Source organism: Miniopterus natalensis, chromosome 1 (genome assembly GCF_054644295.1).
Source record: "Miniopterus natalensis isolate mMinNat1 chromosome 1, mMinNat1.hap1, whole genome shotgun sequence".
Taxonomy (NCBI): domain Eukaryota; kingdom Metazoa; phylum Chordata; class Mammalia; order Chiroptera; family Miniopteridae; genus Miniopterus; species Miniopterus natalensis.
This window is the reverse complement of record NC_142081.1, coordinates 123,069,074-123,086,179: the sequence shown is the minus strand read 5'-3', so window position 1 is coordinate 123,086,179 and position 17,106 is coordinate 123,069,074. Positions and strand designations below refer to the sequence as shown.

The 17,106-nt window shown below is 39.9% G+C and overlaps 1 long non-coding RNA gene across 1 annotated transcript in view; it reads right to left on the bottom strand.

Moving 5' to 3' along the window:
• Positions 1-17,106, bottom strand: part of LOC107546353 (uncharacterized) — a 105,441-nt gene that overhangs the window by 88,139 nt on the left and 196 nt on the right. The gene's annotated exons all lie outside the window — the stretch shown is intronic.

Below are 17,106 nucleotides of genomic sequence, written 5' to 3'. Positions count from 1 at the left end.
AATGAAAAATTAGCTAGAAAATTATGGATGATGCCAAAGATTAAATGTTATGTACTAAATTGGAGTCTATAAAGCAATCATTCACAATCTACTTGTCTTTAAAGAAGCCTTTAATAAATAAAACCATGTAAATGTTTCCTTGTTTTGTGCATTTAAATGTCTTTTAATTTACACAATAGATGCAGAGCTTAAAAACTGCTTTTAATGAACTGGATTCCCACTGATTTACACCATCAAGTCGGGTAGTGCCTCTGTGTTCAGTGATGGGCCAGAGGGATAGCCTGCAAATGAAGAAATTGGTTGTAAACCTCATACTTGGGAAGGTCCAAGTATGAGAAGGTTCTTATTTACAGTATTAGAATTCTTCCATAAAAACAACAATCAATATTGAAAGACATCATTTGTATTTCTTAACACTGTTAAAGCAACAATGCAACCATTGACTTGCAAATTGGAACAAAGTGTTTCCCTTCAAAATGGAATCATTTCTTTTTTAAAGATCGTGGCTTTTAAAGGTCACTTTGAACTGAGTATTGACATTTTTTCTTTAGATAAAATGTTGTAAAGTGTCATGTAAGCTTTGCTTTTCTTTCATGGGCAAGTTGCATTGTTAAAATTTGGGTGATATTACTTCCTTTAGAATCAGCTCTACCTTATTTTCAAGAAGATATGTGTAGATGAGAGAAATAAATATATGTTTTGACACTAAATTTCCCAAAGCTACATGTTAGTTATCTGCTTCATGTACATTTTAAATCTCTCTGGTATATTTTTGAAACTTCGCATTGTGAATCATAAAGTAAATGTTAAAATCTTATAGCTACATTGGAAAGGCTCTAAAATGGATACAACTTTTGTCATTAGGTCACATAACAGTGGCAAAGAGGAAGTGAGATAAAATAAGGAATCTCAGGCTCATCATAAATAAATTATTTAGGACATAATATGTACAAACTCTGGTCATAGCACTTTCATCAAACTTATTTACTCCTTCACTCATTTTGTTGACTCATCAAATATTGGGCTAACCACCAAAGGGATAAAAATGAAAAGACTTTGTCTCTCTCCTCTGTCATCAAAAGGGAGAGACAGACATGCAAATAGCAGCTGCAATGCAATAAGGTAACTTTAGAATAGAAGTGGACACATAGTGCTGTGGGAGCACAGGGGAAGAAGCTGCTCTGGAGATAGAAGAAGCACCCCAAGCCTTAACTGGCAGGTCTTAGCAACTGCTTAAAGATGGAGGTAAACTAAAAAAGAAAACTAAGATAAGTGCCGATATCGACTGGGACAACTAGGTGATATTGATCTCTGAGTGAGGAATTAGAGAAAGGGAAACAGATCTGGAGTGTGGAAAAAGGGGCGATGATTTTAAATATGTACCTATTAAGTGTGAGATGCTACCTATTAAACAGCTGGGTTGGGTACCTACCAATCCGTGTATATGCAAGTCTGAATGCAGAAGAGAGTTCTGAGCTGAATAGATTTGAGAGTAGGTTTGAAGCCAAGGATATAAATGAAATTGCCCACAGGCATCAGAAATAGGAGATCATAAAGCATTAATTTTGATGAGCGATAGAGTAAACTAAATTGACTCATTTTTTTCAGAATACCTTCAACTCCAGAATTGCAACACATTTTCTAGTGGGAATTAAAGCCAAACTTTATGAGAGATAGTGAAGAGTTCTAAGAGGTGACCGCTTCAAACAGTTCTATTCGGCCATGCCTGACATCTTGCTCCCTGCACTCTTAGCTTCTGCTACCTCAAGTGCTCCATGACACATCCTTCCCTTGTCGTTTTCCAAACCCTTTATTCATCATTGGGAACCTTGACTTGACTTGGCTCCCCTTCCCACGCAATTTATAGATTCCTACTGACCTCCTGGTGCTGACTTTGGATGCTCCCACCTTCATCCTCTGAGATTACAAGCAGAACCAAATGCCTGCATGCTATACTCGACCTTGACCTCCTCACATACCAGAGGCAATCCTTTGAGCTTTTGACACACCAGAGGCAATTCTATACTCTTATGAGGCAATTAAAGATTGAACTAGAGGTACTATGCAAATCTTCTGAAAATAGTTGATTGCAAGCAATAAGAAAATAAGGCATGCCGAATTTATTCTTGCATTATTTAATTAAATGGTATTTATAACTATTAATAATTAGATAATAGTTACATGCGCAACCTCTTCAAATTTTACAAAGTAGAAGTAATGACATGATAAAATTTTATCTTTCACAGTAAACACAGAAGTTCAAAGGCCCCGTGAAACTAAAATTTAACCACCTCTGACACTGGCAATGAATTTTAATTGGGCTTAAATTATTTGTTAAAAGCTTCAAAGAAAAATGCCCTTGAAATAATGTAGGTTCAAAATAGATACCTGGTAAACTATAGTCAAGTTACAAAATAATCATTTTAAATTTATTTATTAATATTCAATTTCACATCCATCCCCTCTCTCTTCAGTACTGAGTTTATCACACGGTTCTGCACAGCGTCAAGAGTTTGCCAGTACATGCACTGACTGGGTCAGTGACGGAGGCTATTGCCCCAATAGATCAAGAGAGCAAAGGGACTGAGGGTTGTAGGGAAGGATGTTTATGATCCTCTTTCCACTTTCCTCCCTCAAACTATAAAGAAGCAAACTTTGCTATCATTTTCTCTTCACCTTTGTGCCAGATATTGCTAATACTCTGTACAGTTCAGGAGGGTAAGGTCTAGAAACTACAGTTCTTATTTGCCTTCAGGGCCCCTGGGTGAGTCCACCATTAAGAGGGTCTCATGTGAGATCCAGGAGGGGAGTTATTATTTCTTTTTTATGGAAGCTGCAGGCAGGCTCATGGGTGTCAGCAAAGAGCAGAAGTGAGGTTTGACCTGTAGATCTGGCACCCTTCTGAGTCTCATCTAGTGATTGTCACACTTCCAGATTTCCTGAGAGTGGTCATCTTGGGTTGGCTCTCCCATCTTCCAGTGGTTGTGTGAGTCTCTAATTCTTAAAGTTAAACTTCTCCCCACCGAGATTCCTAAATGAGCTTCTGTCTTCTCTCACTCACTCTTTCCCAGAACAAGAGTGTGGTCGATTTGATCCACTGAAGCTTGCCGTTAATTGGACAATGTTTTACCAGCGAGTAGAGTTACTTCATCTTTCACTTTCTGAGATTAGACTTAGAAGGTTCCCCTTTGTTTCTTGCTCCCTGGGGTAAACAAACCTGGGCAGGTCCCCAAACCTTCTGTATTAGTTTCTTATAACAAATTACCACAGACTGAGTGGTAAACAAACCTGGGGTAAACAAACCTGGGCAGGTCCCCAAACCTTCTGTATTAGTTTCTTATAACAAATTACCACAGACTGAGTGGCGTAAAACAACATGACTTTATTATCTTTGAGTTCTGTAGATGCAAAGTCTCATTAGGCTAAAATCAAGGTGTCAGAGAGGCTGTGTTCCTTCTGGAGGTCCTAAGTGAAAATTTGTTTACTTGCCTTTTCCATCTTCTGTAGACTGTCCACATCCCTTGACTTGTGACCCTCCATCACTCTGACCTTTGCTTCTGACATCATATCTCCTTCTATGAACCTCCTGCCTCCTTCTTATAAAGACCCTTGTAATTATATTGGGCCCATCTGGATAATACAGGATAATCTCCCCATCTCAAGATCCTTAACATAATCACATCCACAAAGTCCCTTTGGCCATGTAAGGTTAAATATTCACAGCTTGGAGAATTAGAATGTCAACTTCTTTGGGAATGGCCATTATTCTGCCAATCACACTTCCCTCCTGGAAGCAGTTTGCCAGCTTCATCCATATTCAAGCAAGTGGTACTGGAGTCTGTCTGGAGATCTGGTCCCCGCCTCCCTGTGCAAGCACACCTGAGCTTGAGGGCACCAATTTTAGATAAAGAGTCAGAGTAAAAAATCCCACTTTGGATAAAGCCTAAAGCACACATTCTAATGTAAATTTCACAGAATTCTACATTGAGGGCTATACATACAAGCAAAACCACTGTTTATATTTTCCATCTGGCTAGCAATCCTATTTGGTTGGTTTGCTTTTCTGAACCCTAGAGGATGAGAAGGGTAGATGGTAACCCAGCCCCGAGTCTCATTATACTCACTCTGTAGATATTTGATGAATTTCTTGAAGATTCTTTGGTAACAGACTTCATTTCGAAATTCTGCAGTTCAAGGCACACCTGCATAAATCTATATTTGAGTGAACGTTCAACACAACTTGAATCGTCTGCACAATGTAATCAATTTTCCAAAGAAACTTTTACCACTTGACACTAAAATACAGTAAAATCATAGCACCCAATATTTTCACCTTTATATCAGCACAGAATGAAATGCCTTGTGAATGCTGATCAATGAAGCCACTCCATTCATTCACATTGCATTAACAAGCATGTACTATACTGCTCACATTGCCAGATTCTTTAGCCAATACAACCTTCAGCTAAAAATAAAGTTGTCTTCATGACATTCATGGCTGAATATTTAAATCAATATCAGATGCAGAAATATCCTTGGTGACAAAAGAGCAACTGTGTTTAAAGAGCATAATACCTGCCAGTGCAGAAGTTTCATCATCTGTTTCACTGAGAATAGCATTATTAGATTAGAACACATCAAAGGATTCATGGAAGCTCATAAATAATATGATGGCAAAGGCAGAAATTGCACTGGCCTGAATTGTTAGGCAGCTCAGGGATTCTTTGGCCTAGAAAAAGTGCAGGCTGCTTATGGTTACAGAAATGCCCTCCTACTCCTGCCATTTTAATTTCTTATGCCTTCGGCCATCCATTCATGCATTCATGTTCATTCATACATTCACTCATTCTGTATCTATTATGGACCCAACACTGAGGATATGAAAGTAAACACGCATTTCTGCCTTCAATTTGCTCATTCTCTACCAAAGAAGAAAAACATTCAAATAATTAACTCATACTTTTCACATACTATGAAAAGTGCTATAACAGAGGTCACTGAAAGCAAGAGGAGTCAGTAATTCTGAGCAGAGAGGTCCCAGCAAGAGTCAACACAACATAGTGCAGGTATGTACAGGGCTGAGGGGCCTCTTTGTGACATAGTCTCTCTATGCTTCCTATTGCTATGTGTTAAACAGAGATAATTATAGCACATTAGGCAGAATAATTGCTATATAGACATAGTAATAAGGGGTATATAGGCATAATCAATGTTATATATGTGTGTGTTACATAACTAACTTGAAAGTTTGACAGAAGAGGTAATATTTGAGACAGGTTTTGAAGACTAGGTAAACAATCCATCAGGAAAGAAGGAAGAGAATTCTGGGTGGAAGAAAATTTCTTCTCTGAGGATATCTCCCTGCTACTGGTGGGGCTCCATCTGGTCAAAACATCTGGACAGTAAGTCATGGACACCTTAACCCAAAACTCTGTACTTCTCAGGAGCTTCAGAAAAAAGCCAATACATCTGTTTCCAGAATAACCCAACTCTCTGGGTTTAGTGGGGGGGGGGGGGGGGGGGAGAAGGAGAGGATCCACACTGCCCTCTTCTCTAGTCTGAGCAAATCCAGCGTCCTCTTGGAAGTTCCACCAATGCCTTAAATTACAAGTCCTGTCCATTTCAACTCCAAATTAAATATCTAGTCTATTCACTTTCCTTCGCCTATCTCACCTTCTACAGAATCACACCTGGACTCTCCACCTCTGCTCTGGCCCCACTTAATCTGTTCTCTACAAAGTAGTAGCAAGTCATCTTCCTAACACATACATCCTTTTGCATTACTTCCCTCCTTAAAACTGTTCACACTGCAGTTAGAATAAATCCACACTTTTCACCAACCTACAAGATTCTTTGTGTTGAAGCCCCTATTTTACTGTCCCACCTCCTTTCTCACCAGCTTCTCATCAATCACTGTGCCCAACCAGAGCCACTATCTTTGACATATGCATGCAAGCTCTCTAGGACCTCAAAGGCCTTTGTGTATCACACCCCCTCTATCTGAAACCTCCTTCCCGTCATTCTTTACCTGACAAACTGCTTCTTATCCTTTAGAAATCACTTTGAAGAATGGTGCTGGGTGCTCACCAAGAGGTGGGCAGGTGGTAATGTATTCTGGCTTTGCCAACTCAGACTGTGCGAGCAGAAAGTCACCCCCTGTTTCTGAGCCTGTGTGTCCACCTGGAAAATTAAGGGAATGGACCAGACACATGCTTACCGCCCCTTCAATCACCTTGCCTTCTTTTTCTACTGTTAAATAAACTTAACCTTGTCACCCTCTTTCTCTCTTCCTTCTGTTTATGACCAGCCTGAAAACATTTTTTCATCCCTCATTCTATTCTGTTGCCCTTAAAAAACACACACACAAAAACTAAAATGGAAAGAGCAGAAATAATGAATGTTATTTTCTTCTTTAAGGAATTCTTGAAACAAAAATATGACTGGTGATTCCAGACAAGCAAATTTTAAAAGTGAAAACCCACTGCTGTAAGCACAATGACACAGGCAGTTAGCCTGGACTTCCAGGCCACGACTTCCTACCTGTCTCCTTCTCATTGTTCCCCTTCCTTTGCTTTGTGTACCCCACCCAAATTGGCCTCCCATCACATCCTCCCAAAGTGCAGCCTTTGTGCATGTTTTTCTCACCACAACCCTTCACCAAATCCCCTGATTCCATATGATCATAGCACCAGGAACCTTCCCCTTCACCATCTATACAATTGTAATTTTATATTTAATTTGTGATTATTTTATTGTATCTGCCTACCCATTCAGCCTGTATGTTCTAATAGGAAAGGAATCACATCTTTTTAAGAATGTAAGTAATAAATGTACTTCCTATCACATAGATGGTGATCAATTAATGTTCCAAATGAATATATGTATAAGAGGAAGAGTCAAACGCATCCTATACATAAGATATCCCTGATAACAGGTCCCCAGACTGGTCTATGTGGCAATCAAGAAACCTGTATCTTCTGTAGAATCTGGTTGGGGTTTTTTCCTCCCCTCTTTCACATTGCTGCCTAGGATCCACTGGCAACCCTTGACTCCCTCATCCTACACTTGTGCTAGTCTCTAAAGTGGCTAGAAAATAGCATTAAGAATGAAGAATAGCAGAGGAGAGGCCACTACTACCTTGATACCCAAACCAGATGGCAATATCACAAGACAAGAAAATTACAGACCAATATCCCTTGTGAAGACAGACACAAAAATCATCAACAAAACCAGGAAACTATATTCAGCAAAGTATAATAAGGATTGTACAACATAACCAAGTAGAATTTATCCCAGGAATTCAAGGTTGGTTTAACATCTGAAAATAAATTAATGTAATACACCACTTTAATAGAGAACAAAATCTATATGATGATCTCAACAAACACAGAAACATATTTCACAAAATCCAGTATTGTTTCATCTCAACAAACACAGAAACACATTTCACAAAGTCCAGCACTGTTTCATGATAAAAACACTCAACAAACTAGGAAGAGAAGAGGAACTCCTTCAACCTGACAAAAGGCTATGAAATACTCACAGCTAGCAATATATTTAACGGTAAAATAATGGATTTACCACTATTTAACACTGTACTAACCAGGGCAATTGGGAGGGGGGTGTAGAATGGGGAAGGGGAGGCAAAAAAGAAGGGCATCTAGATTGGAAAGGAAGAAATACTAAGAATAACAAATAGGTGCAATACTTGTACTCTTAAAATTACAAAACATTGTTGAAAAATATTAAATGACCTAAATACATGAAAGCCATCCTATGTTCCTGTATCAGAAGTAATGTTGTTGCCCTGGCCAGTGTGGCTCAGTTGGTTGAACACTGTCCCATGCACTGAAAGGTCACCGGTTTGATTCCCAGTCAGGGCACATGCCCAGGTTGTGGGTTTGGGCCTTGGCTGGATTGTGTACAGGAGGCAACTGATCACTGTTCTCTCTCTCTCCCTCTCTCTCTCCCCTGCCTCTCTCCCTCTCCTTCCCTCTCTCTCTCAAAAATCAATAAAAATATTTTTTAAAAAGAAGTAATATTGTTAAGATGGCATTACTCCGTCAGTTGATCTACAATTCCTGCCAAAATCCCAGCTGGCTTTCATAGTAGAATTTGACAAACAGATGTAGAATTCATATGGAAATTTAAAGGGCCCAGATAGCCAAACAATCTTGAAAAATAATAACTAAGCTGAAGAATTCACATTTTTCAATTTAAAAACTTACTACAAAGTCACAGTATTCAAGACAATGTGGTACTTGTATAAGAATAGACATATAGGTAGATCAATGGAATAAAATTGAGAGTCTAGAAATAAACTCTCGCATTTATGGTCAATTGACTTCAGCAAGGGTGAGAAACAATTCAATTCTTTCAACAAATAACGCTGGGAAAACTGAACATCCACATACAAAAAAATAAAATTGGATGCCTTCCTTATACCATACACAAACACTAATTCAAAAAAGACTAGACCTATTTTATGAAAAGCTAAAATTATAAAACACTTAGAAGAAAACCTAAGAATAAATCTTAATGAATTTGGATTTGTTGTGCAAGTTACAAAAGAAAAACAAACAAACAGATAAATTGTACTTCATCAAAATACTGAAATGTTTTATTTTAATCAAAATATCAAAGCTTTTGTGCTGAAAACAAAACCATCAAAAAAGTAAAAAGACAATCCACATAAAGGAAGAACTATTTGCATATCATGTATCTGACAAGTGACTTGTATCTAAACAACTTACAAACCAATAATAAAGACAAATAATTCAATTTACAAATGGACAATGTATTTGAATAGACATTTCTCCAAAGAACATACATAAATGTCCCATAAGCACACACAAAAATGTTCAACATCATTAGTAATTAAGTAAATGCAAATCAAAACTACAATGAAATACCACTTCACAAGCATTAGGATGGCTATAATCAAAAAAAGAAACCAGTATTGGTGAGGATGTGAGGAAAACAGAACCCTCACATACCGCTGTTATAAATGTAAAATGATGCGGTCCCTCTGGAAACCAGTTTGGCATCTAATCATACTGCTAAACATATGAGTTATTACCACCCAACAACTCTGCTCCTAAATATCTACCCAAGAGAAATGAAAACATATATCCATACAGAGACTTGTATGTGAATCTTCAGAGCAGCATTATTCATAATAGCCCCAAACTGGAAACAACCCAGATGTCCACTAATGGGAGAATGGATAAATAAATGTGAAATATCCATACAATGGACTATTATTTGGCAATAAAAAGAAATGAAGTATTGATACATGCTACAACATGGATGAACCTTGAAAGGAGCCAGTCACAAAAGGCCACATATTGTATGATTCTATTTATATGACTTGTCCAGAATAGGCAAATTCATAGAGCCAGAAAGTTGGTAGTGATGATGGTGGTAGGGTGTTGGGGGAGGGGGGAGGTATTAAACAAAAAAGAAGAAAAAACAGGAAAGAACTCATGGACATGGAAAAAAGTATGGTGATTGCAGGAGGAGGGGTGGAGGTGGAAAAGGGTATGGGGAGGATAAAAGGTGATGGAAAAAAATAAAATAGAATAAAAAGTAGAAGAAAGTGGGTTAGTGGTTTCCAGGGGTTGGCAGGGCAGGCAGAGAGATAGAGAGGATGGGGATTGAGTGCTAATGGTGTGGGAGTTTCTTTTAGGGGAGATGAAAATATTCTAAAATTAGACCATGGTGGTCATTGCACAATCCTATGAATACACTACAAAATAGAACTGTACACTTTAAACACATGAATTTAATATGCAAATTATATCTCAGTAAAGCTATTTAAAAAGAAAAAAAATGCCCTGAGGCCATGCTTCTCCTAATTCACCACCTTTGGTGTCCTCACCTCTTCCCACACCCCACTCCCAAAGGCCTCATTCTTCCAACTGAGGCCCAAGCCTGGGTCCTCCAGTGAAACACTCAGGATACCCTCACTAAGTCAGGACTTTCTCTCTGAAATACACATATAATATAACATATATGCTATATCATATACAATATAACACATTATATATAAATTTATAAATTATAAACATCAAATTCCTGAAATTTGTATTTCTAAAGACCAATCCTGATCATCTAATCCAAGGGTCAGCAAAGTATAACCCACAGGTCCAATGTCACCTTCAGCCTGCTTTTTGTGTTTGTGCTGCCCTTTAGTTAAGAACAGTTTTCACAGGGTTATTTTATTTTATTTTTTTTAATTTGTGACCAAAACCAAATGCGAACTGCAAATTCTCAGTATCTATTTACTATTTGGATCTTCATAGCACAACTTGCTGACATATATACATTTATACTTTTTATTTTTTTCTGTGATTCACTAAGTGAAAAGGGCAAAGAAGGGTAGGTAGGTGAAGGAAAAAAACAGGAGGAAAATGTATATCCTTTCTTTTATACCATTGTTTATGAGAAAAAGAGCAGAGTGTGGGAGCCAGCTTGTCCAGATTAATGAGAGCCAACTGTTCAATTTTCAAGAGTTTCGCAAGCCAGTTGATGTCATGCTGAAATTTCCTATAGTACAAATGTTTACAACAGAGGAATCAGCAAACACTACAAATCAGGGCTTTGCCCTCTTCCAGAGAGCCAGCACACCTCTAAATGAAAACCTTCCGACAATCTTCTTACCTCTCTAGTTTTCAGAAATCAGAAGATAGAGAAGAAACTTTGAACCTGCTTTTGGGCCCACAGGAAATGTGTACATGGGACACCATGGTAAAAAGCTAGAAATAGAGAGGAAGTACACGGGGTAGTGTTTGAGACTCTCCAAAGAAAAGAAACCTCAAAATCTCACAGTGACTGTCTCTGATCCTCCCTCCCCTTGTCCGTACTCTGCTAAGACACCCAGTCTATGCGTGAGTGACAACCAGGAAAATCTCACTCGCAGGTCCCTGGATCCTGCTATGAGGGAAACGGCCCTGCCCACTGCCAGGACTGTGTGTAGCAGGTGAAAACAGACCCCTGGCATTAACAAAGGCAATGGGTGGCTATGAAAGTAGACATTAAATGTTCTCACCACCAAAAAATTAGTGGTAATTATGTGGCGTGATGGAGGTATTAGCTAATGCTATGGTGGTAATCATTTTCAAGTACATCAAATCAACTTAAACTTACACAATGTTATGTGTTAATTTTATCTCATAAAACTGGGGGCAGGGGGAAGGCACTGGAGGGGAAGATTTTCTAATCACCACTAGAGGGAGGGCGGGTCACACTTTGCATTAAGGCGCTTGAGGGACCAGAATGCTGGGGTTTAACCAGAGAATGAGGCCAAAAGGAAGGAAAGGCAAAGAAAACTGCAGGATGGAGGGAAGAAAAATGAATTAAAGAGGAAACGATAATTGTTCTGTGTCTTCTACACAGGGGTACTAGATGTCAGCACCCAATCTTAGGGATCTGGTGAGCAAAGGACACAGGTGCAACTGAGAAAACTGGCATCAGAAATCAGCATATTTCCAACAAGCTAAGTATTTCTGCACAGCTTATCCTGTACAGAATGGGGTCACAGCAGAGGCCTCAAGGTGGGACACTAGGAGAGCATCTCATTCCCTCCAAAACCATGAGTGACACTGATGGATATATCAACGCTGAGAATTGCCATGTGAAAGTCTTAATTCTCAACAGTGTCTACATACTTAATGTTGGTTATTCATTTTATTTATTAATATACAAAATTATTTTTATAAACTTGTTTTTAAAAGTTGGTAAATAAAGGAGATCCAATATCGTTTATTTAGAATAGTGACATATATAATATATATTAATATGTTCTCTCTTAATCTGTTGAATAAACCAGTAAAGAGTAAGAAGCCAAGGGAGAGATTACTTACAAAAATGCCAACCTAGATCTTCATGATGTAACATAATGGAAATTAGGATTTTATTAATTAGAAATTAATATTCATTTTCTCATATAAAAAAGCAAACAGCAGTATAATTTTTTAATACTCAGCAATGAATTAAATAGGCTTTTCCCAAGGCAGTTGGGAACCTAAATTCTACATGTAACATTGTTTCTATGAGAAAAAATGTTTCAAACAACCTACTTATGAAAAAAAATTCAGAACAAGATGTGTATGTAACTCAGGCCAAAAAAAGTATATGTACACCAGTTGTTTGGAAAACTAAGCTTCTTTTCATTGTTACGATAGTTTGGATTTTTATCCTACAATCCATACTCCCCAACACACACACACACACACACACACACACACACACACACACACACACACACCACAGTCTCTCCTGAAGAGTTGCTGTCACTGCATTTCATACATTTATAAGGAAAAGGATTTCTCATGGCTATCCTTCAAGGTTGTTGGCCTCATTTTGTTGCTGTAGTAACTTTTTCTGGCTCCAGAAAAGCTACCCTAAATGAATGCAAATTGGACAAGGTCACAGAGTGTGCTAAGAACAGAACTGGTAGCCTACAAGTGTTAAACCCAAGGCTCTCTTTTTATTTCTAGAGCAAAATATGGGTACAGTATAACACTTTTCTTTGTTAAGGGAAAATCACTATGAACAGTCATGATTGAAAATGCTATCTGTTGAGTCAACTTGCAAAATGTGACTATAAAGAGAGACCAGATGAGCTCTAAAGTCCCTCTGTCCCTGAAACGATGATTCTATGGTGCACATTGGTATCAAAATGTAGGAAAGAACCCGGCTGGGCGTGGCTCAGCGCTTGAGCATCGACCTAGGATCCAGGCGATCAGGGTTCGATTCCCAGTCAGGGCACATGCCCGGCTTGTGGGCTTGATCAATGACTCTCTCATCATTGATGTTTCTGTCTCTCTCTCCCTCTCCTTTCCTTTCTCTGAAATCAATAAAGATATATTTAAAAAAAAAAAATGTAGGAAAGAAGATATGAAGGACACCCAATTCAAACTTCACCTATTTCACAGTTCTGCCTAGGCCTAGACTTGTGTGAGTCTGGGAGTCCTTTGGTGCTCTATCCTGTGAAGGACCTGAAAAGCAGCAGGAACAGTGAGAGTAGGGGGTCTGCAAGTAGGACCCCTCTCAGAGATGGGGTTGGGGAAGGGGGTGAGCTGGAGAAAAAGAGAGAAAAGAGGAAAGCCAAGGAAAGCAGTTTCCTTAAATTGCCCCTGTATTTAGGTGCCCTGAAGGCATGAATGGACAATATATGCAACTTTTGTGCGTTTGAATGTGATCCTGGGAAATTTGGATGTCTTCTTTCTAGGCCAAAGTTTTCTCATCTGCAAAAACAAGGCCAGATAATTTTTTTAAAAACTATTTTTTAAAAAATATATCTTTATTTATTTCAGAGAGAGGAAAGGAGAGGGAGAGAGAGAGATAGAAACATCAATGATGAGATAGTCATTGATCGGCCGCCTCCTGCACTCCCCCAACTGGAGATCAAGCCCGCAACCAGGGCATGTGCCCTGACCTGGAATCGAACCCTGATCGCTGACCTGGAATTGAACCCTGATTGCCTGGATCCTAGGTCGACGCTCAACCGCTGAGTCATGCCCAGCCGGGTAGGCCAGATAATTTTTTTTTAAACTTTTTTATTTTTAAATATATCTTTATTGATTTCAGAGAGAGGAAAGGAGAGGGAGGGAGAGAGATAGAAACATCAATGATGAGAGAGTCACTGATCGGCCGCCTCCTGCACACCCCCAACTGGGGATCAAGCCCGCAACCCGGGCATGTGCCCTGACCTGGAATCGAACCCCGATCACCTGGATCCTAGGTCGACGCTCAACCGCTGAGCCACGCCCGGCGGGGCAAGGCCAGATAATTTTTAAGTTGGAAATCTATGACCCCACCCTCCTATAACCTCAGTATTTCTGTACCCTAACTATATGTCCAAAATAAAGTTCTGCCCTCTAGAACGTATCCTTGTTAAATACGAAAGATTCATCCAAATAGTCATTTGTCTAACTGCAGTTCTGGTGATACTCCAAATCAAATAGCCACGACAGAAGAAACATTTCAGTGTGTGGTTAAAGAATCCCAAAGTTTACCTACCTTTTTAAGTATTTATTTACATTTACTTATAAAATATGATTTTTAATCACCACATATTTTCCACAAATACAATACTCTTCCTAGAACTCTGATAATGTCCCAAAACACCTGCAAAATGCCTAATAATGGAAAATATGAGTTTTATTCTATTTGTTAATTTCAAATTGCTTGCAAAGTGTTGGTATCTTAATGAAATCAACACTAGAATTGACATATTCTGATTTTAAATGCCTAATTAAGTCAGTTACGTAAAATACTCTCATTTTGTAAGTACAGAAAATGAGATTTACAAAAATTCTAGGATCGCTTTCAATCACATAGCACTGAGAATGTTCCAAAAACTAAGTCCAGGATTACTGCTTATCAACTTTGACTCAAATCACTGAATTATTATTACCATTGATAAATACTGATTTTAAAAATAAGTAGCTCTGTTTGTACATGTAAGAAAAACATACAAAGCTTTAGTTTTCTGGTAAAAATAATAAAATTAAATTAATGGGGGGAAAACCTTTATCACTCAACTTGGAACTTATCATCTTCTACCTGAGTGCAATGCTAACTTAGGTTCAATTAATTAAACCAAAGACAGTATTGCATATGTCTGTTCAATATTCATTGGTAAAATCTACGTGTAAATATTTTAATAAAGTTTAAGTTACATATGGTTAACTTAAATTTTAAATTACAGGTATAAAAGTATATACATTAGGTAGCAAAATATTATGAGCTGTTGGAAGAAATTATTTTGGTAATTCTAAAGTATTTTTTCATTGAGTTGTTCCCCTGTCCTAGAAACATCCAGTCACCATATTATCAATACATCCACATGAGCATGGCATATGACCTCCATATGGTAAATTAACAGAGATCCTACTCTAAAAAAGTTATCACTTAAATGTCCACAAAAATTCATGAACTGCATAGTGAACTGAATTGGGTGTTGCTAATTTCCATTGCAAGAAAATGGAAAACAAAACGTGTTTGTTAAAGGATATATACTTTCAAATGTTTATGAACCCTATCTTCTTTTCTCTCTTGCCCTCTCCAGCTCCCTGTATTTCCTCCCTTCCCAATTCATTCTCTTTTTGGCCCTGGCCAGGTAGCTCAGCTGGTTAGAACGTTGTTCCCAAGGTAGTGGGTTCAATCCCCATTCAGGGCATATACAAGAATTACCCAATCAATGCATACATAAATGGAACAACAAGTCAATGTTTCCTTCTCTCTCTCCCTTCCTCTCTCTCTCTAAAATCAAAATTTTTCTAAAGTTACATCCAACTCATTCCCTTCCTTCTTTACATGTCCCCCTAATATACTTTTCTCTAAGACACTTTTCACTACAAATTCATCCATTCATCTCACAGGCCTTATTGATGACCTACTATGCACCTGCACAGTGTTGACCTCCAGCCACCAAAGATGGATAACAGTCTCCCTGCCTTCAGGGAGAACAGATCTAGCAGATGTTGGGCCCCACAGTTAATGAGCTGGAAATGAGTCATTGTGATTAAAAAACAAAAACACAACAAATAAACAAAAAACAGGTAGTAGCTACCCTTTCCTATAGGACATGTATTTTTCCCCGTCTTCTTTCCAAACCACCTCTCTCACAGACTGTAAGCTCCCTGACGGTATATCAGTTGCTCTATTGTCCCAGCATCTATCTAACACACTGATTTTCAACCAATTTTAAAGTTCTGTGGTACACTACAAATATATATATATTTTGCCAATCTGACCAAAAAAAAAAAAAAAAAAAAAAGTATAATTTTGATTCACTCACTCTGGAAGGCTATTGTTGCATTGGCTACTGTCATTTATTTCACAACCTAAGAGAAAAGAGGTGAGGGCCCCTGATTAAACAGTCAGGTATTGCATGTTTTAAAAGTTCTTTGGCACACCGGTTGAAAATCGCTGATCTAGCAAATGCCTGGCACATATTGGGCCTCACAAAGTGTTTTGCATGAATAAATCTGAGTAAATCAAATTGGGTAATCAGTATGCATCATGAATGACATAAAAATGAGATTTAATTAACTATCTCCCTCTCCCCGCAAAAGGCACCCTTGGCACCAGACTCTGAGTGGGATTCCAGTTTCCCGGTTCCCTAGACACAGACAGTGCTACTCTGGAAGATGCCTTCGTTTCCTTCCCGAGTAATCATCTCATGATATTTAGAACAGATTCCCTGAGCACTCTCCCCAGGACAGAGGCAGGCAGGCGAGTGGCCCGCCCTGTCCTCTCCCGCCCTCTCCGGGGCTCTGCTCCTAGAAGGAGCGCAGCGCACCTGAACTTTTCCCCCCCATTAGAAGTCTCAGTCGAAGAACAAAACCTCTTCGGGAGTCCGGTAAAAGAAAAGGGAGCCGGGAAGAGCCGGACGCGCTCGGAGAACAAGTGAGTAGATTGCCGAGGGTCGCGAGCAAGCGGGTCCCCGCGCTGCCGGCGGCGCGGACCGGCCCTAGGACTCCGGGGACCCGCGGTGGCGCGGGGAGGGCAGCGGGCGGGGAGGGCAGCCTGGAGGCCCGCGGCCGCCGCTCAGCCTGCTCCCCGAGTGCCATCGCCCTCAGAGCAGCCGCCCAATTACAAGAATTGGCCACCGGGGCTCCCAAGGCACCCAACAGTGACTACAGCGACGCGAAGCTCCACGCCAGCCTCCTCCCTGGACCGCCGAGTCGCGCACCCAGGCCGGAGCGTCTCTGAGGACCCTAACCTCCCACTCCGAACCCTTGCGTCCGGACAGCCGGGCGTCCCCACCCCTGCGCCTCTGACTCGGGCGGGCTTCTCTCTCCTCTCTTCCCCAGTCCTCCAGCCTCCAAAAGCGGGACGCCTTCGGCGCAGTCCCGAAGCCACGCACTATTCACCTTCTTCCAGCCTCTCAAAAGCCTCGGGCTCGCAATTCCGGGGGAGTGTGGGGGGTGGGGGCGGCGCGCCAAGGTCACCAGAATAGGCGTGACTCCTTCCACCTTCACTCTCCCCAAATCCTTCCCGTTCTGAGATCCCCCAGCCAGGGTCGCGCCCCTCACCGCAGCTGGGAGTCCCCTCCTTTGGCACCCCCTCGCTCCACCGGGATCCCGCCCGCCT